General features: G+C 47.2%; 1 protein-coding gene across 1 annotated transcript in view; it reads right to left on the reverse strand.

The window, feature by feature from the left end:
* PKP3 (plakophilin 3) overlaps positions 1 to 25972 on the reverse strand; it is a 139346-nt gene that overhangs the window by 87888 nt on the left and 25486 nt on the right. The gene's annotated exons all lie outside the window — the stretch shown is intronic.

Consider the following 25972-nt stretch of genomic DNA (forward strand, 5'->3'; position numbering starts at 1 on the left):
GCATGCCGCGAGTCCACACCCCCCTGACTCGTGGTGCTCCTCTTCTTTAGTGCCCCTGGCTTGTGCCCTTGCTGAAGGAGCCAGGGCTGATTTCGGCCCCCAGTCCGTACCTGGCTCCGTCTATCAAGCACGCTAAGTGTAAGTGTGAGTACCGCTGTTCAAACAAACCCTGTTACACTACAATAAACCATATATATGGTTAAGAACCATGTGCATGGTTTATTGCTATATTAGTATTCCGTTGGTGTCTACTATTTAACCTGCACGCCACCATTAATATGAAAAGCATATCACCAGGTTATGAGCTCTGGCAACTAACATTTTATGGGACCAGGCACCTACATGCCAGGCACCTAAACACACTCAGGCACCAAAGTAGATGAAATGTGCCAGCAGAAGTGTGTTAGCAAGAGGTAAGATAATAGGGAGCAGCGCATTGGGATAAATGGAACTTTTTCAAATTGGACTGAAGTGCTAAGTGGTGTGCCACAGGAGTCTGTACTTGGACCACTAGTGTTCAAAATTTTCATTAACGATCTAGCAGTAGGTCTAGAGAGCATGGTGTCAATTTTTGCAGACGATACCAAATTGTGTAAGGTTATAAATACGGAGGGGGATGCTGAGTCTCTTCAGAACTACTTAGTTAAACTAGAAGCATGGGCAGCAAAATGGAGAATGAGCTTCAATACAGACAAGTGTAAGGTAATGCACTTTTGGTAGCAAGAACAAAAATAACACCTACATACTAAATGGGGTAAAATTAGGGGATTCTGTACTGGAAAAATACTTAGGTGCTCACATAGGTAGCAAACTAAGCAGCAGTACCCAAAGTAGGATTGCAGTAAAGAAGGCTAACAAGGTATTAGCATGCATAAAGCGGGGAATTGATGCAAGGGATGAGAATGTTATACTCTCATTATATAAGTCCCTAGTGAGGCCACATCGTGAATACTGTGCACAATTTTGGGCACCATCCTACAAAAATTATATCTTGGAACTAGAAAAAGTTCAGAGGCGGGTGACCAAACTAATTAAAGGGATGGAGACGCTGGAATACGAGGACAGGCTTGCAAGGCTAGGCATGTTTACATTGGAAAAGAGGGGACATGATCAACATTTACAAATATATAAGGGGACAATACACAGAGCTTGCGGTGGATCTGTTTTTTTTTGTAAGATCAATACAGAGGACACCCACTTAGGTTAGAGGAGAGGAGATTTAGCACACAGGTACGAAAAGGTTTTTTCACAGTAAGGACAACACGTGTTTGGAATTCCCTGCCTGAGAGAGTAGTAGTGGCGGACTCTGTCAACACTTTTAAGAATGGGTAAGATAAATTCCTAATGGATAAGTATACACAAGGTTATGGTGCGCAGTCACGCAATATAGTTATAAGAAAGAAAGAGGAATAAACACAACGGCCGACATTAGCAACAGATAAAATTAGTCCTAAAAATAATACAGCGTAGGAGACCACAAATAGGTTGAACTCGATGGACAAATTGTCTTTTTTCAACCTCAGAAACTATGTAACTATATGTAAGCAGTAGGAGTTAATCAGTGAGGCTGCAAGCACACATGTACACAGGGGCTGTATCCATGATTGCTTTTACTGAGCTGAAAGGCACAGAGAATTACACCACATGGACGTTTGCAATGGAATTGCAATTAAAGTGGGAGAGATTGTGGAAAGTTAAGGGGGGTACACACCTAGAGAGATGTGTGCTGAGCGATCTATCACAGATCGCTCAGCACACATATCTTCCCCCACATAGCACGATGTGTGATGAGGGGGGGGTAGATCACTTCACACAGCGCTGAAGTGAGGCTCAATCTAGCACCGGCAATAGCGATGCACAGCTATCGCTGTGGGGCATACACATGAGAGATCCGTGCTTAACTTCTAAGCAATCTAGTCAGATTGCTTAGATTTTAAGCACGGATCTATCCATGTGTACCCGTCCTTACAGTTAACCCAGGTGAAGTTCCATCCCAGATGATGCAGAAAAACCCATGGGAACAATAGGCTCGAGTGCTGAACAGCACACTTACGTTATCATACATGGGAAAGTGTCAACTATGTTGACAGGCCTGCCGGCAGAATATGAATATAAGGGTCTGATGAGAAAATTTCATCTGATGCGTATAGTACACAGTTGAGTGAATAAAAGTTTTTTTGTAAAAGTTTTTTATTGACAAGTGAAATAATAACAAGTCAAAATAAGATCAACATGCATTATGTACGAGTGTTAGTAAATACATACAGTAATAGTAGGGGTACTCCAAGTAAGCCCTAAGCAATGTCAAAACTGAACATTAGAGGAAATAATCAAACATCATAACAGCAAGAGAACAAACTGGGATATGTAAACAGCAAGGAGTCTTGTAATCAAAAGGGGCCCACAGTATCAAGGGTCTCTAACATGTACCATTTAGTGTCTTTAAAACATTTCCGTAGAGCCTCCGTTATAACCGGGGGAAGAGTTTGAACGTAGGGTAGCCAAATTTGGAAGTATTTTTCAATCAACTTATCCTTCTGTAAAGCAGTATTGGTCCAGTCTAGGTGAAAGAGATGAGAGATCCTAGGGTGTAGTAGTGAAATGGGAATGAGGTCAGTAGAGATCCATTGGGAGATGATCGTTGTCACAACTGTGGGTTTTGGCTGACAGGAGAAAGCCTCAGTTGTAGGGGCTGAGAGGAACTTAAACCGGGAAGGTTTAATCAGACCGCTGGACATGTAAGTGTTAAAAGGAAACCCGAAGGTGTGACCATGACAACCAGGTAAAAGTCAAAATAAAAGTTTATTAACAGACTCCATGTAAACAAACAGCATTCAAGGTAAATAATGGCAATGATAAATAATATGATTCCTGGAGCACTCTGACCATGAAATGGTTACACAGGACACTGGTAGGTAAGAACAGCTGTTACAGTCCTTTAGATGGAATAACCTTACCAGGCCTGGCTGTAGTAGTGAAGATATCCAAGGAACATGCCAGTAGATGGAACAGATGAAGTTGGTAACTTGAATCAGCTGTTGTAATTGCTGGATGGAACCAGCCAGGTGGTAAGACACGGAGTGGATGTGGAATGGAATCAGCCAGATGATAAAGTCACTGAATGAATGCTGGGTGGAACCAGCCAGGTGATGAAACACGGAGTGAATATAGTAAGATGCTAGGGAACGTGGAAACAGAGGAATTGAAGGATGATTACCGGTGGTAGTGGATACTGCTGGAAGCAGATGAAATAGCTGGAAGCTGGAAACTGGATCAGCCACGGAGGACTGCAGAGTCAGGCTGCACCGCAGGATAGTAGGCAGGTGCGGGTCTCTTTGGTGGATGCTGGAGACAGGAGCTGGAACCTGGAAACACAACCACAGGAGAGAGACTGGAACAAGGTATGACAAACAAAGCACTGACCATTTCCTGGCCCAGGCACAGGATACTTATACCTGCAGCAATGCAGGTATTGGCTGGGCAATTATGCAGATTTCCAGGCAGTGGATTGGAGGAACTGAAGCATGTGATTAGATCCAACATGGCTGCGCCCATGTTAGAACTTGGAGGGAAAACTGGCTTGGGAAACCATGTGGAAACATAACTGTAATGGCGGCGCCGGCCACAGAGGACAGGAGACGCCAGACTGACAAATGTATGCTGAGACTCGTGGATGACAACGGAGGCCGCGGCAGGCATGGAACACCACACTGACAACCTGCACCTATAACACAGGAGCGGCGGCGGAGGCCGCGGAGAACGGGAGACGCCATGCAGGATTCAAACATGGCGCCGCTGTGACAGCATCTCAGCGTGACAGGAGGAATGTGCAGTATGTGGACACAGATGAGATCCGGCCTTGGAACGCTGAGCGAGCCTCAGGAGACATCTGAAAGGCAGGTAATGGCGTCCAGATACCCGGATCGTGACAGCATCCCCCCCTTTAGGAGTGGCCCCAGGACGCTTCTTAGGCTTTAGAGGAAACTTCGAGTGGAAATTCCGGACCAAGGCAGGAGCATGGACATCAGACGCATTGGTCCAAGAGCGTTCTTCAGGACCATAGCCCTTCCAGTCAATAAGATACTGCAACTGACCGTAACGGAAACGTGAGTCCAGAATCTTGGCCACCTCATACTCGATTCCCTGTTGAGTCTGAACTTTAGGAGTTGGAGGAAGTGCAGAATGAAACCAATTCAGGATCAGCGGTTTCAACAGGGAAACATGGAATGTCCTGGGTATTTTCAAGAAGGGAGGTAACTGGAGTCTGTAAGCAACAAAATTGATGACTTGTTCAATTTCAAAAGGACCGATGTAACGAGGAGCAAATTTCATGCTGGGAACTCTCAACCTCAAATTCTTCGTGGACAACCATACTCGATCACCCACCTTGAGAGCAGGAACCGCTCTACGCTTCCTATCGGCAAACTTCTTGTACCTAAATGAAGCTTTAAGCAGGGCTGTGCAGACATTCTTCCAGTTGTTTGAAAACTGACGCAAGGTGACATCCACTGCTGGAACAGAAGTTGCTGGAAGCGGTTGGAATTCTGGAACCTTAGGGTGAAATCCATAGTTGATGAAGAATGGTGTTGAGGAGGATGAGGAATGGTATTGATTGTTGTGGCTAAACTCGGCCCAAGGAAGGAGTTGAACCCAGTCATCTTGGGAGGAAGACACATAAATGCGGAGGAAGGCCTCCAAGTCCTGATTCACCCTCTCGGTTTGACCATTGGTCTGAGGATGGTAAGCTGTAGAAAACTTTAACTTGACTTGGAGGGCTTGACACAAACTTCGCCAAAATTTGGCTACAAATTGTACTCCACGATCGGAGATGATCTCTTCAGGAAGACCGTGAAGTCGGAAGATCTCTTGGATAAACACTTGGGCCAACTTGGAAGCTGACGGGAGACCGGTGAGGGGTATGAAATGTGCCATCTTGGTGAACCGGTCAACTACCACCCAGATGGTATTAAACTTATTGCATATAGGCAGATCTGTAACAAAGTCCATCGACAAATGGGTCCACGGTCGACTGGGAACAGATAATGGAACCAGTTGCCCCGCAGGAGACTGGCGGGGAACTTTGTGTTGGGCACACTTTGGGCAAGAGGCAATAAACTCCTTGACGTCCTTCTTCAGAGTTGGCCACCAGTAGGACCTAGAGATAAACTCGAGGGTTTTCTGAATGCCTGTATGTCCGGCAAAACGGGAAGCATGGGCCCAATGCATGAGCTTCTTCCTTAACACTGGCTTCACAAAACTTTTACCTGGTGGGGGCGTAGAGTCCATCCCTACCGTGGAGAATGCCAACGGATTAATAATAGGATGCTTGTCTGAAGACTCTGACTCGTTTTCTTGCTCCCAAGAGCGGGAAAGGGCATCGGCCTTGCGATTCTGAGAGCCCGGACAGAACTGGAGTTTAAAGTCGAACCTGGAAAAGAAAAGTGCCCATCTGGCCTGACGGGGGTTAAGACATGGTGCGCCTTTCAGGTATAAAAGATTCTTGTGGTTGGTAAGTATCGTGATTGAATGAGAAGCTCCCTCCAACAGATATCTTCACTCCTCAAGAGCGAGCTTGATGGCTAGCAACTCCTGGTCGCCAATGGCATAGTTGCGCTCAGCTGGGGAGAACTTCCGGGAGAAGAAACTGCAGGGATGTAGATGGCCATCTTTAGCCCTCTGGGATAACACCGCTCCTACTCCAACGGAGGAGGCATCCACCTCTAAAATGAAAGGAGAGTCGGTGTCGGGCTGTTTCAGAACTGGTGCAGAGATGAAACGTTGTTTTAGAAGATGAAAAGCTTGCGTAGCTTCTTCAGACCACTTGGACGGGTTAGCACCCTTCTTGGTTAATGCAGTGATAGGCGCCACAATGGTGGAAAAGTCTCGTATGAACTTTCTGTAATAATTGGCGAACCCTAAGAACCTCTGGACCCCTTTGAGGGTTAAGGGTATCGGCCAATTCTGGATTGCTTGTAGTTTCTCAGGATCCATCTCTAGTCCGGAACCGGACACAATGTAACCTAGGAACGGAATGGATTTAACTTCAAAGACACATTTCTCCAATTTGCAATAGAGATGATTGACACGGAGACAGGACAGAACCTCCTTTACCCAGAAACGATGTTCCTCTAGATTATTGGCAAAGATGAGGATATCATCTAGATAAACCACGACATGGCGGTATAAGATGTCTCTGAAGATCTCATTCACGAAATGCTGGAAGACAGCTGGAGCGTTGCGCAATCCAAAGGGCATGACGAGGTACTCATAATGTCCATCACGGGTGTTAAAAGCGGTCTTCCACTCGTCACCCTCACGGATCCGGATGAGATTGTAGGCACCCCTCAAATCCAACTTTGTAAAGATGGTTGCTCCGCTGACTCTATCGAAGAGCTCTGTAATCAAAGGTAAAGGATACCGGTTCTTGGCGGTAATGTCATTCAGACCTCTGTAATCGATGCACGGTCGCAGACCACCGTCCATCTTCTTAACGAAGAAGAAGCCTGCGCCAGCTGGAGAAGAAGAAGGTCGGATAAAACCTTTCGCCAGGTTCTCTTTGATGTACTCCTCCATGGAGTGCGTCTCAGGCAGAGACAATGGGTAAGTTCGGCCTCGAGGTGGAACCTTCCCTGGAATGAGATCAATTGGGCAGTCCCATTCTCTATGAGGAGGAAGGATATCAGCAGAAGCCTTACTGAACACGTCCGTGTAGTCTTGATATGGAGGAGGTGGAACATCAGACGACCTGGGGAAAGAAGAACAAACAGGAGGCACTTTGGACAAACAAGTATTAGCACAGGAGGGACCCCATGCTAGTATTTGCGTAGTCGTCCAGTCAATCGACGGATTGTGGAGACGGAGCCATGGAAGGCCCAAAACCACTGGATGTGTGGCTCTTGGAATCACTAGGAAGGAAATAAATTCTGCATGAAGAACTCCCACTCTCAGACGAACTGGTAGAGTCCTTAGAGAAATAACTGCGTCAAAAATCTTGCTGCCATCTACTGCAGTTAAGGAGATGGACGAAGGAAGTCTCTCGGTGGGTAGGGACCACCGTTTAACATAAGCTTCGGTTATGAAATTCCCAGCTGCTCCGGAATCAAGGAGGGCAATGATGTTCCTGTAACGTTGAGCAATTTGGAGCGAGACTGGGAGATTACAATCATGAGGAGATGGAGAGGAGATCATTACTCCTAGCCGGCCCTCTCCTTGGCGGGCTAGGATTTGGAGTTTCCCGGACGTTTGGGACAGGCATTGATAATGTGAGACGGAGCTGCACAATAGAGACAGAGAGACTCAGAGAGACGTCTTCGGCGCTCAGCGGGAGATAGACGGGAACGGCCAATTTGCATGGGCTCATCCTTGGATGGAGACGGTTGACGAAGAGGAGGAGCAGAAGATTTTGGAGCTCGGTTGCTCTCTCTCTGAAACGTAGATCAACCTTCGTGCAAAGAGAAATTAGCTCATCCAACTTAGAGGGCAAGTCTCTGGTAGCTAACTCATCCTTGATGCGTTCTGATAAGCCATGCCAGAATGCAGCATACAGGGCCTCGTCGTTCCATGCCAGTTCTGATCCCAGGATTTTGAACTGTATGAGATACTGTCCCACAGTACGTGTTCCCTGGCATAAACGGAGAATCTCAGATGAAGCAGAGGTTACCCGGCCTGGCTCGTCGAAGATGCGCCTGAATGTTGCCACAAAGTCCGTATAGGAGGACAGCAGGGGATCAAACTTCTCCCATAAAGGTGATGCCCAGTCAAGGGCTGAGCTGCTGAGAAGGGAAATGATATAGGCAATTTTAATACGGTCGCTGGGGAAATTGCCAGGCTGAAGCTCAAAGTGGATTTCGCATTGGTTAAGAAATCCCCTGCAGAACCTTGGAGATCGGTCAAACTTTGCTGGCGTTGGGAGATGAAGACGTGGAATGGAAATGGGTAAAGTGGGTGGGGTTACAGCTGGTGTCACTGTAGTGGACGCACCGGACATGCCAGGTCCACGGAGGGTCGTTTGAATCCCATCCAGCCGCGTAGAGAGATCCTGGAGACAGCGGATGATGTGGCCTTGTGCAGCCTCCTGATGTTCGAGTCTGGCTGCCAGTTCTTGCATCGGCCTAGCCGCTTGATCCTGGTCTCCGGCTGGATTCATATGGTCAGTGCTTACTGTCACAACTGAGGGTTTTGGCTGACAGGAGAAAGCCTCAGTTGTAGGGGCTGAGAGGAACTTAAACCGGGAAGGTTTAATCAGACCCCTGGACATGTAAGTGTTAAAAGGAAACCCGAAGGTGTGACCATGACAACCAGGTAAAAGTCAAAATAAAAGTTTATTAACAGACTCCGTGTAAACAAACAGCATTCAAGGTAAATAATGGCAATGATAAATAATATGATTCCTGGAGCACTCTGACCATGAAATGGTTACACAGGACACTGGTAGGTAAGAACAGCTGTTACAGTCCTTTAGATGGAATAACCTTACCAGGCCTGGCTGTAGTAGTGAAGATATCCAAGGAACATGCCAGTAGATGGAACAGATGAAGTTGGTAACTTGAATCAGCTGTTGTAATTGCTGGATGGAACCAGCCAGGTGGTAAGACACGGAGTGGATACGGAATGGAATCAGCTAGATGATAAAGTCACTGAATGAATGCTGGGTGGAACCAGCCAGGTGATGAAACACGGAGTGAATATAGTAAGATGCTAGGGAGCGTGGAAACAGAGGAATTGAAGGATGATTACCGGTGGTAGTGGATACTGCTGGAAGCAGATGAAATAGCTGGAAACTGGATCAGCCACGGAGGACTGCAGAGTCAGGCTGCACCGCAGGATGGTAGGCAGGTGCGGGTCTCTTTGGTGGATGCTGGAGACAGGAGCTGGAACCTGGAAACACAACCACAGGAGAGAGACTGGAACAAGGTATGACAAACAAAGCACTGACCATTTCCTGGCCCAGGCACAGGATACTTATACCTGCAGCAATGCAGGTATTGGCTGGGCAATTATGCAGATTTCCAGGCAGTGGATTGGAGGAACTGAAGCATGTGATTAGATCCAACATGGCTGCGCCCATGTTAGAACTTGGAGGGAAAACTGGCTTGGGAAACCATGTGGAAACATAACTGTAATGGCGGCGCCGGCCACAGAGGACAGGAGACGCCAGACTGACAAATGTATGCTGAGACTCGTGGATGACAACTGAGGCCGCGGCAGGCATGGAACACCACACTGACAACCTGCACCTATAACACCGGAGCGGCGGCGGAGGCCGCGGAGAACGGGAGACGCCATGAAGGATTCAAACATGGCGCCGATGTGACAGCATCTTAGCGTGACAGGAGGAATGTGCAGTATGTGGACACAGATGAGATCCGGCCTTGGAACGCTGAGCGAGCCTCAGGAAACATCTGAAAGGCAGGTAATGGCGTCCAGATACCCGGATCGTGACAATCGTCTTCTTAGTGGCAGCTGTCAGTTTAATTAATAAAATACGCTGCCCTTTGGATAGTCTGTTGGTAGAGAGTTTCGGGTACATACCCCAAAATGCCCATTTCTTAGTAATAGTAAATTGTAACTGCAGGTCTGTCACAATGTACGATTGGAGTGCCTGCCAGAGTGCTTGTACCTTAGGGCAAGACCACAGACAGTGTAGAAGATCTGCTTCTGGGGCAGCGCACTTGAAACAGTGAGATGAAGGGGCGGCTCCTATAAGATGTCGTAGCTTGGGGGTGACATAAGCTCTATGCAGAATTTTCTATGCATTTCTGAATATGAGACTGAGCCCAATGTTTTATCTAAGTAGGCATTAGCCTCCAAAATCAGCTTCAAAGTGAGATCTGGGAATTCCAGTTTCCATTTCAGGAGACCTACTGAGCCAGATTCTATGGGGTAAATTTACTAAGGTCCCGATTTTGACCGAGATGCCGTTTTTTCTTCAAAGTGTCATCTCGGTCATTTACTAAACTTAAATCACGGCAGTGATGAGGGCATTCGTATTTTTTTGGAAGGTCATCCAAAAAAATACGAATGAATACACCATCGGTCAAAACGCGGCTGTTTAAGTATGAATCTCGGTCATTTACTAAGAAGTGCAAAGCAAAAAAAAAAAAAACACTGCCGTGAAAAATTACAACTCGTAAAAAAGTGAAGAAAAAAAACAGACCTGCTTTTTATATCCGTGATTGGATAGGCATGCACGGATCCATGAGATCCGTGCATGTATATCAGTGGGAAGGGGTGGGAAAGTGGTTATTTAAAAAAAAAAAAATTGCGTGGGGTCCCCCCTCCTAAGCATAACCAGCCTCGGGCTCTTTGAGCCGATCCTGGTTGCAGAAATATGGGGGAAAAATTGACAGGGGTTCCCCCATATTTAAGCAACCAGCATCGGGCTCTGCGCCTGGTCCTGGTTCCAAAAATACGGGGGACAAAAAGAGTAGGGGTCCCCCGTATTTTTAAAACCAGCACCGGGCTCCATTAGCTGGACAGATAATGCCACAGCCGGGGGTCACTTTTATATAGTGCCCTGCGGCCGTGGCATCAAAAATCCAACTAGTCACCCCTGGCCGGGGTACCCTGGGGGAGTGGGGACCCCTTTAATCAAGGGGTCCCCCCCCCAGCCACCCAAGGGCCAGGGGTGAAGCCCGAGGCTGTCCCCCCCATCCAATGGGCTGCGGATGGGGGGCTGATAGCCTTTGTTTAAAATGAAAAGATATTGTTTTTAGTAGCAGTACTACAAGTCCCAGCAAGCCTCCCCCGCATGCTGGTACTTGGAGAACCACAAGTACCAGCATGCGGCGGAAAAATGGGCCCGCTGGTACCTGTAGTACTATTACTAAAAAAATACCCAAAAAAACACAAGACACACACACCTTGAAAGTAAAGATTTATTACATACATCCACACAAACATACATACATACTTACCTTATGTTCACACGCAGGTCGGTCCTCTTCTCCAGTAGAATCCAAGGGGTACCTGTTGAAAAAATTCTACTCACCAGATCCAGGGTCCCAGGCTCCGCGTAGCATCCTTTTGTAATCCACGTACTTGAATAAAATAACAAAACGGAGACCCGAGCCACGAACTGAAAGGGGCCCCATGTTTTCACATGGGACTCCTTTCCCCGAATGCCAGAAACCCACTCTGACTTCTGTCTAAGTGGGTTTCTTCAGCCAATCAGGGAGCGCCACGTTGTAGCACTCTCCTGATCGGCTGTGTGCTCCTGTACTGAGTGACAGGCGGCACACGGCAGTGTTACAATGTAGCGCCTATGCGCTCCATTGTAACCAATGGTGGGAACTTTCTGCCCTACGGTTGACCTAAAGTGACGTCACCGCTGAGCAGAAAGTTCCCACCATTGGTTACAATGGAGCGCATAGGCGCTACATTGTAACACTGCCGTGTGCCGCCTGTCACTCAGTACAGGAGCACACAGCCGATCACGAGAGTGCTACAACGTGGCGCTCCCTGATTGGCTGAAGAAACCCACTTAGACAGAAGTCAGAGTGGGTTTCTGGCATTCGGGGAAAGGAATCCCATGTGAAAACATGGGGCCCCTTTCATTTCGTGGCTCGGGTCTCCGTTTTGTTATTTTATTCAAGTACGTGGATTACAAAAGGATGCTACGAGGAGCCTGGGACCCTGGATCTGGTGAGTAGAATTTTTTCAACAGGTACCCCTTGGATTCTACTGGAGAAGAGGACCGACCTGCGTGTGAACATAAGGTAAGTATGTGTATATGTTTGTGTGGATGTATGTAATAAATCTTTACTTTCAAGGTGTGTGTGTCTTGTGTTTATTTGGGTATTTTTTTAGTAGTAGTACTACAGGTACCAGCGGGCCCGTTTTTCCGCCACATGCTGGTACTTGTGGTTCTCCAAGTACCAGCATGCGGGGGAGGCTTGCTGGGACTTGTAGTACTGCTACTAAAAACAATATCATTTCATTTTGACAAAAGGCTATCAGCCCCCCATCCGCAGCCAATTGGATGGGGGGGACAGCCTCGGGCTTCACCCCTGGCCCTTGGGTGGCTGGGGGGGGGACCCCTTGATTGAAGGGGTCCCCACTCCCCCAGGGTACCCCGGCCAGGGGTGACTAGTTGGATTTTTGATGCCACGGCCGCAGGGCACTATATAAAAGTGACCCCCGGCTGTGGCATTATCTGTCCAGCTAGTGGAGCCCGGTGCTGGTTTTAAAAATACGGGGGACCCCTACTCTTTTTGTCCCCCGTATTTTTGGAACCAGGACCAGGCGCAGAGCCCGATGCTGGTTGCTTAAATATGGGGGAACCCCTGTCATTTTTCCCCCCATATTTTTGCAACCAGGATCGGCTCAAAGAGCCCGAGGCTGGTTATGCTTAGGAGGGGGGACCCCACGCATTTTTTTTGTGTGATTTTACAGGGTTTAATTTTAAAAAAAAAAATGAACCCCAGCACGGATCACACAGATCCGGCCGAGATTCATTTTTAATAAGTCGGCAGTGTTTTGCTAATCACTGCCGTAAAAATAAAAAAATAAACACGAATGACATCGACATCGGAACAAAAGAAAAATCCGAATACGACAGCTTAGTAAATTAGTCGTAATAAATTCAAAAAGTTGCAGTTTTACACTTTCGATGTCATTCGTGATTGAACTTTGACCTGAAACGGGAAAATACGAATCTTAGTAAATTTACCCCTATGAGTGAATAAAAGTTTGGTGTGTAAGTATGAGTGACTACATTGATAAAATGATGTCAATATCCCAGCAGTTAACAGCTGTAGGAGTCAAAGTTGATAAGGAGATTGCAGTGGCAATGCTACAGAACTTAACACCTGAATTCTATTTCCTGGTAGTAGCATTAGAAGCTAACACAACAAAGCCAACTATAGAAATTGTCAGGACAAAACTGATTCAGTTCCAAGAACGTGTGTCCGTTGAGTTCAGTAGCGGATCTTGCCACGGGCAAGCAGGACTTTTGCCCGGGGCGCCGCCTTCCGGAGGGCGCTGGCGCCCTCCGGAGGGCGCCGCACCGTGGCAAGATCCGCCACTGCTGCCCACTGTGTCCCCCGTCCGCCTCCGCTGCCCGCTGCCGTCCCCATCCGCCTTCTGTGAAGGGAACTAGACGCTATGCGTCTAGTTTCCCTTCGTGGAAAGTAACTTTGCTGAGCGGTGCGCGATGACGTCATCGCGCACCGCACAGCAAAGGTCCTCTCCACGAAGGGAACTAGACGCTATGCGTCTAGTTTCCCTTCGTGGAGAGGACCTTATGCTGTGCGGTGCGCGATGACGTCATCGCGCACCGCTCAGCATTCAAGCGGCGCTAGCAATGTACAGGGGGCGTAACTGACCACGCCCCCTGTATTAGACCACGCCCCTTTTCCTGCCCGGGGGCGCAGAGCGCCCTTGAACCGGCCCTGGTTGAGTTACATGCTGAGAATAGTGCATTACACACTAAAAGTGAAAAGCCCAGAAAATGAAAGTACGAGGGATATATAAAGTTCAAATAGATGAAAATCGATCTTAATGTTGTGTTTCAGGGGCTAAAACACACAATTTCTAACAGATGATTTGTTATATTTAATTTTTGCATGCTAGTAAATGTGTTTTTTATCCCTGGAAACACAACATCGATTCTGCATTTGTGATTTCTGCATGTTCTGATTTATGTATCATGCTGTGATCTGCTCAATAAACAGTATTTAAAAAAAAATCCATCAAAAATCGATCTTTACTTTTAGTTAGTTGTGACGCAGACAAAGCCTTTGACAGGGTATACTGGGCTCATTTACTTCGTGTTTTGCCTCTTCAAACTTTTGGAGTGGGGTTTATCACTTTATTTCGCAAATTGTACTCTTTGCCCAAAGCCTTCCTAACCATTAATGGCTTGAACTAGAGATGTGCACTTGAAATTTTTCGGGTTTTGTGTTTTGGTTTTGGGTTCGGTTCCGCGGCCGTGTTTTGGGTTCGACCGCGTTTTGGCAAAACCTCACCGAATTTTTTTTGTCGGATTCGGGTGTGTTTTGGATTCGGGTGTTTTTTTCAAAAAACCCTAAAAAACAGCTTAAATCATAGAATTTGGGGGTCATTTTGATCCCAAAGTATTATTAACCTCAAAAACCATAATTTCCACTCATTTTCAGTCTATTCTGAATACCTCACACCTCACAATATTATTTTTAGTCCTAAAATTTGCACCGAGGTAGCTGTGTGAGTAAGATAAGCGACCCTAGTGGCCGACACAAACACCGGGCCCATCTAGGAGTGGCACTGCAGTGTCACGCAGGATGGCCCTTCCAAAAAACACTCCCCAAACAGCACATGACGCAAAGAAAAAAAGAGGCGCAATGAGGTAGCTGTGTGAGTAAGATAAGCGACCCTAGTGGCCGACACAAACACCGGGCCCATCTAGGAGTGGCACTGCAGTGTCACGCAGGATGGCCCTTCCAAAAAACACTCCCCAAACAGCACATGACGCAAAGAAAAAAAGAGGCGCAATGAGGTAGCTGTGTGAGTAAGATAAGCGACCCTAGTGGCTGACACAAACACCGGGCCCATCTAGGAGTGGCACTGCAGTGTCACGCAGGATGGCCCTTCCAAAAAACACTCCCCAAACAGCACATGACGCAAAGAAAAAAAGAGGCGCAATGAGGTAGCTGTGTGAGTAAGATAAGCGACCCTAGTGGCCGACACAAACACCGGGCCCATCTAGGAGTGTCACTGCAGTGTCACGCAGGATGGCCCTTCCAAAAAACACCCCCCAAACAGCACATGACGCAAAGAAAAAAAGAGGCGCAATGAGGTAGCTGTGTGAGTAAGATAAGCGACCCTAGTGGCCGACACAAACACCTGGCCCATCTAGGAGTGGCACTGCAGTGTCACGCAGGATGGCCCTTCCAAAAAACACTCCCCAAACAGCACATGACGCAAAGAAAAATTAAAGAAAAAAGAGGTGCAAGATGGAATTGTCCTTGGGCCCTCCCACCCACCCTTATGTTGTATAAACAGGACATGCACACTTTAACCAACCCATCATTTCAGTGACAGGGTCTGCCACACGACTGTGACTGAAATGACGGGTTGGTTTGGACCCCCACCGAAAAAGAAGCAATTAATCTCTCCTTGCACAAACTGGCTCTACAGAGGCAAGATGTCCACCTCATCATCATCCTCCGATATATCACCGTGTACATCCCCCTCCTCACAGATTATCAATTCGTCCCCACTGGAATCCACCATCTCAGCTCCCTGTGTACTTTGTGGAGGCAATTGCTGCTGGTCAATGTCTCCACGGAGGAATTGATTATAATTCATTTTAATGAACATCATCTTCTCCACATTTTCTGGAAGTAACCTCGTACGCCGATTGCTGACAAGGTGAGCGGCGGCACTAAACACTCTTTCGGAGTACACACTTGTGGGAGGGCAACTTAGGTAGAATAAAGCCAGTTTGTGCAAGGGCCTCCAAATTGCCTCTTTTTCCTGCCAGTATAAGTACGGACTGTGTGACGTGCCTACTTGGATGCGGTCACTCATATAATCCTCCACCATTCTTTCAATGGGGAGAGAATCATATGCAGTGACAGTAGACGACATGTCCGTAATCGTTGACAGGTCCTTCAGTCCGGACCAGATGTCAGCATCAGCAGTCGCTCCAGACTGCCCTGCATCACCGCCAGCGGGTGGGCTCGGAATTCTGAGCCTTTTCCTCGCACCCCCAGTTGCGGGAGAATGTGAAGGAGGAGATGTTGACAGGTCGCGTTCCGCTTGACTTGACAATTTTCTCACCAGCAGGTCTTTGAACCCCAGCAGACTTGTGTCTGCCGGAAAGAGAGATCCAAGGTAGGTTTTAAATCTAGGATCGAGCACGGTGGCCAAAATGTAGTGCTCTGATTTCAACAGATTGACCACCCGTGAATCCTTGTTAAGCGAATTAAGGGCTCCATCCACAAGTCCCACATGCCTAGCGGAATCGCTCCGTGTTAGCTCCTCCTTCAATGTCTCCAGCTTCTTCTGCAAAAGCCTGATGAGGGGAATGACCTGACTCAGGCTGGCAGTGTCTGAACTGACTTCACGTGTGGCAAGTTCAAAGGGCAGCAGAACCTTGCACAACGTTGAAATCATTCTCCACTGCGCTTGAGACAGGTGCATTCCACCTCCTATATCGTGCTGAATTGTATAGGCTTGAATGGCCTTTTGCTGCTCCTCCAACCTCTGAAGCATATATAGGGTTGAATTCCACCTCGTTACCACTTCTTGCTTCAGATGATGGCAGGGCAGGTTCAGGCGTTTTTGGTGTTGCTCCAGTCTTCTGTACGTGGTGCCTGTACGCCGAAAGTGTCCCGCAATTCTTCTGGCCACCGACAGCATCTCTTGCACGCCCCTGTCGTTTTTTAAAAATTCTGCACCACCAAATTCAAGGTATGTGCAAAACATGGCACGTGCTGGAATTTGCCCAGATTTAATGCACACACAATATTGCTGGCGTTGTCCGATGCCACAAATCCACAGGAGAGTCCAATTGGGGTAAGCCATTCCGCGATGATCTTCCTCAGTTGCCGTAAGAGGTTTTCAGCTGTGTGCGTATTCTGGAAACCGGTGATACAAAGCGTAGCATGCCTAGGAAAGAGTTGGCGTTTGCGAGATGCTGCTACTGGTGCCGCCGTACCTGCTGTTCTTGCGGCGGGAGTCCATACATCTACCCAGTGGGCTGTCACAGTCATATAGTCCTGACCCTGCCCTGCTCCACTTGTCCACATGTCCGTGGTTAAGTGGACATTGGGTACAGCTGCATTTTTTAGGACACTGGTGACTCTTTTTCTGAGGTCTGTGTACATTTTCGGTATCGCCTGCCTAGAGAAATGGAACCTAGATGGTATTTGGTACCGGGGACACAGTACCTCCAACAAGTCTCTAGTTGGCTCTGCAGTAATGATGGATACCGGAACCACGTTTCTCACCACCCAGGATGCCAAGGCCTCAGTTATCCGCTTTGCAGCAGGATGACTGCTGTGATATTTCATCTTCCTCGCAAAGGACTGTTGGACAGTCAATTGCTTGGTGGAAGTAGTAAAAGTGGTCTTACGATTTCCCCTCTGGGATGACCATCGACTCCAAGCAGCAACAACAGCAGCGCCAGCAGCAGTAGGCGTTACACGCAAGGATGCATCGGAGGAATCCCAGGCAGGAGAGGAATCGTCAGAATTGCCAGTGACATGGCCTGCAGGACTATTGGCATTCCTGGGGAAGGAGGAAATTGACACTGAGGGAGTTGGTGGGGTGGTTTGCGTGAGCTTGGTTACAAGAGGAAGGGATTTACTGGTCAGTGGACTGCTTCCGCTGTCGCCCAAAGTTTTTGAACTTGTCACTGACTTATTATGAATGCGCTGCAGGTGACGTATAAGGGAGGATGTTCCGAGGTGGTTAACGTCCTTACCCCTACTTATTACAGCTTGACAAAGGCAACACACGGCTTGACAAATGTTGTCCGCATTTCTGTTGAAATACTTCCACACCGAAGAGCTGATTTTTTTGGTATTTTCACCAGGCATGTCAACGGCCATATTCCTCCCACGGACAACAGGTGTCTCCCCGGGTGCCTGACTTAAACAAACCACCTCACCATCAGAATCCTCCTTGTCAATTTCCTCCCCAGCGCCAGCAACACCCATATCCTCCTCATCCTGGTGTACTTCAACACTGACATCTTCAATCTGACTATCAGGAACTGGACTGCGGGTGCTCCTTCCAGCACTTGCAGGGGGCGTGCAAATGGTGGAAGGCGCATGCTCTTCACGTCCAGTGTTGGGAAGGTCAGGCATCGCAACCGACACAATTGGACTCTCCTTGTGGATTTGGGATTTCGAAGAACGCACAGTTCTTTGCGGTGCTTTTGCCAGCTTGAGTCTTTTCATTTTTCTAGCGAGAGGCTGAGTGCTTCCATCCTCATGTGAAGCTGAACCACTAGCCATGAACATAGGCCAGGGCCTCAGCCGTTCCTTGCCACTCCGTGTGGTAAATGGCATATTGGCAAGTTTACGCTTCTCCTCCGACAATTTTATTTTAGATTTTGGAGTCCTTTTTTTACTGATATTTGGTGTTTTGGATTTTACATGCTCTGTACTATGACATTGGGCATCGGCCTTGGCAGACGACGTTGCTGGCATTTCATCGTCTCGGCCATGACTAGTGGCAGCAGCTTCAGCACGAGGTGGAAGTGGATCTTGATCTTTCCCTAATTTTGGAACCTCAACATTTTTGTTCTCCATATTTTAATAGGCACAACTAAAAGGCACCTCAGGTAAACAATGGAGATGGATGGATACTAGTATACTTATGGATGGACGAGCGACTGCCGACACAGAGGTAGCTACAGCCGTGGACTACCGTACTGTGTCTGCTGCTAATATAGACTGGATGATAATGAGATGAAATCAATATATATTATATCACACTAGTACTGCAGCCGGACAGGTAGATATATTTATTATGTAATGACTGATGACGGACCTGCTGGACACAGTCAGCTCAGCAGCACCGCAGACTGCTACAGTAAGCTACTATAGTAGTATGTATAAAGAAGAAAGAAAAAAAAAAACACGGGTAGGTGGTATACAATTATGGATGGACGAGCGACTGCCGACACAGAGGTAGCTACAGCCGTGGACTACCGTACTGTGTCTGCTGCTAATATAGACTGGATGATAATGAGATGAAATCAATATATATATATATATAATATCACTAGTACTGCAGCCGGACAGGTATATATATTTATTATGTAATGACTGATGACGGACCTGCTGGACACTGTCAGCTCAGCAGCACCGCAGACTGCTACAGTAAGCTACTATAGTAGTATGTATAAAGAAGAAAGAAAAGAAAAAAAAACACGGGTAGGTGGTATACAATTATGGATGGACGAGCGACTGCCGACACAGAGGTAGCTACAGCCGTGGACTACCGTACTGTGTCTGCTGCTAATATAGACTGGATGATAATGAGATGAAATCAATATATATATATATATAATATCACTAGTACTGCAGCCGGACAGGTATATATATTTATTATGTAATGACTGATGACGGACCTGCTGGACACTGTCAGCTCAGCAGCACCGCAGACTGCTACAGTAAGCTACTATAGTAGTATGTATAAAGAAGAAAGAAAAAAAAAAAAACCACGGGTAGGTGGTATACAATTATGGATGGACGAGCGACTGCCGACACAGAGGTAGCTACAGCCGTGGACTACCGTACTGTGTCTGCTGCTAATATAGACTGGATGATAATGAGATGAAATCAATATATATATATATATATATAATATCACTAGTACTGCAGCCGGACAGGTATATATATTTATTATGTAATGACTGATGACGGACCTGCTGGACACAGTCAGCTCAGCAGCACCGCAGACTGCTACAGTAAGCTACTATAGTAGTATGTATAAAGAAGAAAGAAAAAAAAAAAAACCACGGGTAGGTGGTATACAATATTATATATATATTATATACAATTATATATATATATATATATATATATATATATATATTAAACTGGTGGTGACTGGTGGTCAGGTCACTGGTCACACTATCAGCAACTTGCAAGTAGTACTCCTAAGCAGACAATCACAATATATATTATACTGGTGGTCAGTGTGGTCACAATGGCAGTGTGGCACTCTGGCAGCAAAAGTGTGCACTGTACGTTATATGTACTCCTGAGTCCTGCTCTCAGACTCTAACTGCTCCCCACTGTCAGTGTCTCCCCCACAAGTCAGATAATATACAGTCACACTATCTATCACTTCAGCAAGTAACTAGTACTCCTCCTAATGCTCCCCAAAATTACTACTGTGTCTCTCTCTACTGTCTCACTCTCTTCTCTATAAACGGAGAGGACGCCAGCCACGTCCTCTCCCTATGAATCTCAATGCACGTGTGAAAATGGCGGCGACGCGCGGCTCCTTATATAGAATCCGAGTCTCGCGATAGAATCCGAGCCTCGCGAGAATCCGACAGCGGGATGATGACGTTCGGGCGCGCTCGGGTTAACCGAGCAAGGCGGGAAGATCCGAGTCGCTCGGACCCGTGTAAAAAAACATGAAGTTCGGGCGGGTTCGGATTCCGAGGAACCGAACCCGCTCATCCCTATTGAATACCCCCAGTTTTACTTTGTTTTTTTGTGGCACTAGACACGGCTGTCCACGGCCCTTATTATTATTCAACTTGGCAATAGATCCTTTGCTTAGACTATTTCATTTGCATAATCTATGGCATGGAATAGAGAGAGGCCCGAAAGTACTGAAGGTTTCAGCATACACAGACGACCTCCTATTATATTTCACAAATCCGGATGAGGCGTTTCCGAGTTTCTTACAAATATTACATGATTTTGAAATAGTTTCTGGATTTTTAATAAATAAATTGAAAACCAAGGCTCTGGCCTTACATGTGGGTGCTAGGGAAGGCTGGACAGAGGGCTTTCTGTTTCTTTGGGCAGACTCTTCACTCACGTATCTAGGTTTAAATATCCCGGTGAAACCGACTGACTTGTATGTGGCTAATTTCCCCGGACTAATTGCCCGCACATTATCAGACTTTCACTACTGGCGATATTTACCATTGTCATACATAGGCAGATGTCATCTTATTAAGATGATATAATTTCCTCGATTGTTATATGCCATACAAAAGCTCCCTATCATCTTGAAAGACTCTGATCTAAAAACCTTGAACAAGGCCTTTAGTACTTTTATCTGGGCGGGGAAAAAGCCTCGAATTTCGCTGTTTAAACTAAATCAGTCCTCCTCCTTAGGTGGTATTAATTTGCCTTGTATACGTACGTATGCATTAGCAGCAAACTATCGCTATGCAGTAGATTGGATACATGCCTCCGGCAATTATGCTAATACTGTCCTGGAACCAGCCTTCTGTCTGTCACGATACTGACTGTAGTTCTCGTATTTGGTGACTTACCCCTGCCATCTGTCCTGGATCCTGTGTCTTTTTACTCACTGAGTTAAACAGCTTGTCAGCACTATGAGTTTTCCTGAGTTCTCTGCCTGAAGGTAATAGTTAATTAGCTCCACCTGTGGTGATCTCCTGTGTGAGGCTGAATTCAGTAATCCGAAGTTTAGGCCTAAAAGCCAGCATCTCATGTTTTGCAGAAGTTCAGGCTTCAGTGTTCTCTCAGCCTGCTAGGCCTCATTCTACATCACAGCCTAGTCTAGAGTACTCACATGACAGTGACTGTTCACCTGACCCAGAGTTGTCCAATCCTCTGCCAGCCTGAGACTCTCTGCATCACCTAATCCTGCTCACCAATCACCAAGGACCAGGAAGTATAAGTTGGGAGACTGAGTTGGAAACTGGGCCAGTTCCTCGTGTCACACACAGCTCTGTGTGAGTCTTAAAGCTGAGCTCCCTAAAGGTAACCTTTGTACTTTAGTTCCTGTGGAAACTCTGTTCCCTTGTTACCCCGTTTTGGTTTATTTTTGTGTTGCCACTGATATTCACTATTTCCACGAGTCTCAATGTAAAGGCACAGCTGCAGTGGTTCATCTTAAAGGCACAGTACTGTATTCCATAGTCTCAACTGAAAACCACAGCTGCCGTGTTTCATCTTTACTGCTGTTGTAGTTGTGATCTCCAGAGCTCCCGTATCCCTGTGGCTTCCGTGCCTCAGCACCACCATGCATCAGCACCCCCGCGCCTCAGCACCTCCGTGCCTCCAAGCACCTCAGTGTCTCCAGGCACTTCTGCACCTACAAGCACCTCAGTGCCTCCAAACACCTCAGTGCCTCCAAACACCCAGTGCTCACAAGCGTAGTTGGTATCTCCAGCATCCAGTTCTCCTTAATTCATTCCTCAGCACATTTTCAAGTTCTGTCTTTCAGGAGACCTCCAGTATCCATACGTGCTTCCTGTCTGCCGACCAAATTCTGCATGAGGGAAACCTAGATTCGGCCATCTCTGCTGCGGTTCCTCTTCCCGGTCACCGGAAGAAACCCCGAGCCCACAACACTCCCAAACCAGGTCAGTGAAAGTATTCACATAGTCCTCCAGTCGCCCGCACAGACTTCACTAACACCGGGTTCACAAAACCACAGTCATGACACTGTCCATCTATACCTCTGACATATGAGGCCTTCTAGTTACCCCCCACATGTGTCCAGTAATCTGTTGCTTACAACCACTTGCACTGCCTGGCGACAATCTCGCTCCGGCCTAGGTCTTTCGTCCCATAACACTATTTTCCAACCTCTTCACCATAATGCTTCAGTATATGCCCCGTTGATGTTAGGCTCCTTGGTGTCCACAAATAGGACCAGTGGGAGTCTTCGCTTAATTTTACATGTACTGGAAAGTGGTAATTTAAAATTGTTGCCTTACCTATTCCATTATTTGTGTATTACCAACTTTGCAGGGGTATGGGTCGTTGGGTTGACACAACTTAGTAAGGAGGTAGTGCATACCTTGTCAGTAGCATGTCTAACCATGACATCTAGCCCATTTGAGGTGTCTCTATCAGTTAATTGGGAAAGAACACTAGAGGCATAAATGCAAAGGGGATACGGTCATTAGGTCGACACTACTTAGGTCGACAGTCATTAGGTCGACCACTATTGGTCGACATGCAATGGGGTCGATTCAATCCGGCAACATAAGAATAGCGCCGGGAATTAGCTCCTGACGCTATTCAATTCAGCTGCTAGTTACCCGCAATTATCGGGAATTTTTCTCTCATCCCCAGGGGGTGAGAGAAGAAAACCGACAAAAGTGCTGCAGCGCGGCCGGCGCGAGGCTGATTCTGTCGGGAATCAGCATCGCCGTGGGTAGTTAAGTCGGAGAATGCCCGTTCTCCCGACAAAACTACCTGTTAAGTCGGCGAGAACGGGCTTTCGCCGACTTAACTTTAGCTGAATTGAATAGCGTCGGGAACTAATTCCCGATGCTATTCTTAAGTTGCCGAATTTAATCGACCCCATTGTGTCGACAAGGTCACGAGGTCGACATGGTCATTAGGTCGACATGTACTAGGTCGGCAGGTCAAATGGAAAAAACACAACATAGCATACACACACACACCATACATTAGTATAAAACACTGTTTACAATTACATAGCAGTTCTTTGCACCACACTTGTTAGGCATAGTTTAGTAGGTGGACAGTTAGCGGAAAAAAGCTTTTTTTGGTTCTGGTCAACTTGGCGAGAATGGACCTATAACGCCTGCCTAATGGAAGTGTTTCAAACAGGACGTGACCAGGGAACAGCTTGTCTGCCACAATTTTCCCTGCACGCTTCTTGACTCTGGACAGGTAGAGAGGAGAACGGCTCCAACTATTTTTTTTGCGGTCCTCACCACCCTCTGTAGCCTCCATCTGTCGCACTCATTGGCAGCTCAATACCAGACTGTGATTGAAGAGCATAAAACAGACTCCACAATGGCTGTATAGAAGATAATCAGCAGTTTCTGCGAAATATTGAATTTCCTGAGTTGCTTCAGGAAGAACAACCGCTGTTGCGCCTTCTTGACAATGGAGCCTATATTTGGCCCCCATTTAAGGTCATGGGAAATTGTGGACCCCAGAAATATAAAGGAGTCAACACACGACACCACGCTATCGGCTATCACAAATGGGCGCATGGCAGCGACTTAAGTTGCAATAATGAATGTTTCACTATATTGAATGGATGTGATCCTATAGCAAACAAATCCCACTTGAAAAAATAAGATTTTACTTACCGATAAATCTATTTCTCATAGTCCGTAGTGGATGCTGGGGACTCCGTCAGGACCATGGGGAATAGCGGCTCCGCAGGAGACAGGGCACAAAAGCAAGCTTTTAGGATCACATGGTGTGTACTGGCTCCTCCCCCTATGACCCTCCTCCAAGCCTCAGTTAGGTACTGTGCCCGGACGAGCGTACACAATAAGGAAGGATCTTGAATCCCGGGTAAGACTCATACCAGCCACACCAATCACACCGTACAACTTGTGATTTGAACCCAGTTAACAGTATGATAACAATGAAGTAGCCTCTAAAAAAGATGGCTCACAACAATAATAACCCGATTTTTTTGTAACAATAACTATGTACAAGTAATGCAGACAATCCGCACTTGGGATGGGCGCCCAGCATCCACTACGGACTATGAGAAATAGATTTATCGGTAAGTAAAATCTTATTTTCTCTAACGTCCTAGTGGATGCTGGGGACTCCGTCAGGACCATGGGGATTATACCAAAGCTCCCAAACGGGCGGGAGAGTGCGGATGACTCTGCAGCACCGAATGAGAGAACTCCAGGTCCTCCTCAGCCAGGGTATCAAATTTGTAGAATTTAGCAAACGTGTTTGCCCCTGACCAAGTAGCTGCTCGGCAAAGTTGTAAAGCCGAGACCCCTCGGGCAGCCGCCCAAGATGAGCCCACCTTCCTTGTGGAATGGGCATTTACATATTTTGGCTGTGGCAGGCCTGCCACAGAATGTGCAAGCTGAATTGTACTACAAATCCAACGAGCAATAGTCTGCTTAGAAGCAGGAGCACCCAGCTTTTTGGGTGCCTACAATATAAACAGCAAGTCAGACTTTCTGACTCCAGCCGTCCTGGAATTATATATATATATATATATATATTTTCAGGGCCCTGACAACGTCTAGCAACTTGGAGTCCTCCAAGTCCCTAGTAGCCGCAGGCACCACAATAGGTTGTTTCAGGTGAAACGCTGACACCACCTTAGGAAGAAACTGGGGACGAGTCCGCAGTTCTGCCCTGTCCGAATGGAAAATCAAATATGGGCTTTTGTAAGACAAAGCCGCCAATTTTGACAATCGCCTGGCCGAGGCCAGGGCCAACAGCATGGTCACTTTCCATGTGAGATATTTCAAATCCACAGATTTGAGTGGTTCAAACCAATATGATTTGAGGAATCCCAACACTACGTTGAGATCCCACGGTGCCACTGGAGGCACACAAGGGCTGTATATGCAATACTCCCTTGACAAACGTCTGGACTTCAGGAACTGAAGCCAATTCTTTTTGGAAGAAAATCTATAGGGCCGAAACTTGAACCTTAATGGACCCCAATTTGAGGCTCATAGACACTCCTGTTTGCAGGAAGTGCAGAAATCGACCTAGTTGAAATTTTTTCGTGGGGCCTTCCTGGCCTCACCCACGCAACATATTTTTACCACATGTGGTGATAACGTTGTGCGGTCACCTCCTTCCTGGCTTTGACCAGGGTAGGTATGACCTCTTCCGGAATGCCTTTTCCCTTAGGATCCGGCGTTCAAACCGCCATGCCGTCAAACGCAGTCGCGGTAAGTCTTGGAACAGACAAGGTCCCTGCTGGAGCAGGTCCTTTCTTAAAGGCCGATGCCACGGTTCCTCTTGGAACAGACATGGTACTTGCTGAAAGCAAATCCCTTCTTAGCTCCCGAGGCCATTAGTCCTCTGTGAGCATCTCTTGAAGTTCCGGTTACCAAGTCCCTCTTGGCCAATCCGGAGCCACGAGTATAGTTCTTACTCCTCTATGTCTTTTAATTCTCAATACCTTGGTTATGAGAAGCAGAGGAGGGAACACATACACCGACTGTTACACCCACGGTGTTACCAGGACGTCCACAGCTATCGCCTGAAGGTCTCGTGACCTGGTGCAATACCTGTCCCATTTTTTGTTCGGGCGGGACGCCATCATGTCCACCTTTGGTCTTTCCCAACGGTTCCCAATCATGCGGAAAACTTCCCGATGAAGTTCCCACTCTCCCGGGTGGAGGTCGTGCTGAGGAAGTCTGCTTCCCAGTCGTCCACTCCCGGAATGAACACTGCTGACAGTGCTATCACATGATTTTCCGCCTAGCGAAAAATCCTTGCAGTTTTGCCACTGCCCTCCTGCTTCTTGTGCCGCCCTTTCTGTTTACGTGGGCGACTGCCGTGATGTTATCCCACTGGATCAATACCGGCTGACCTTGAAGCAGAGGTCTTGC

Source organism: Pseudophryne corroboree, chromosome 11, assembly GCF_028390025.1.
Source record: "Pseudophryne corroboree isolate aPseCor3 chromosome 11, aPseCor3.hap2, whole genome shotgun sequence".
In the NCBI taxonomy this organism is placed as follows: Eukaryota; Metazoa; Chordata; class Amphibia; order Anura; family Myobatrachidae; genus Pseudophryne; species Pseudophryne corroboree.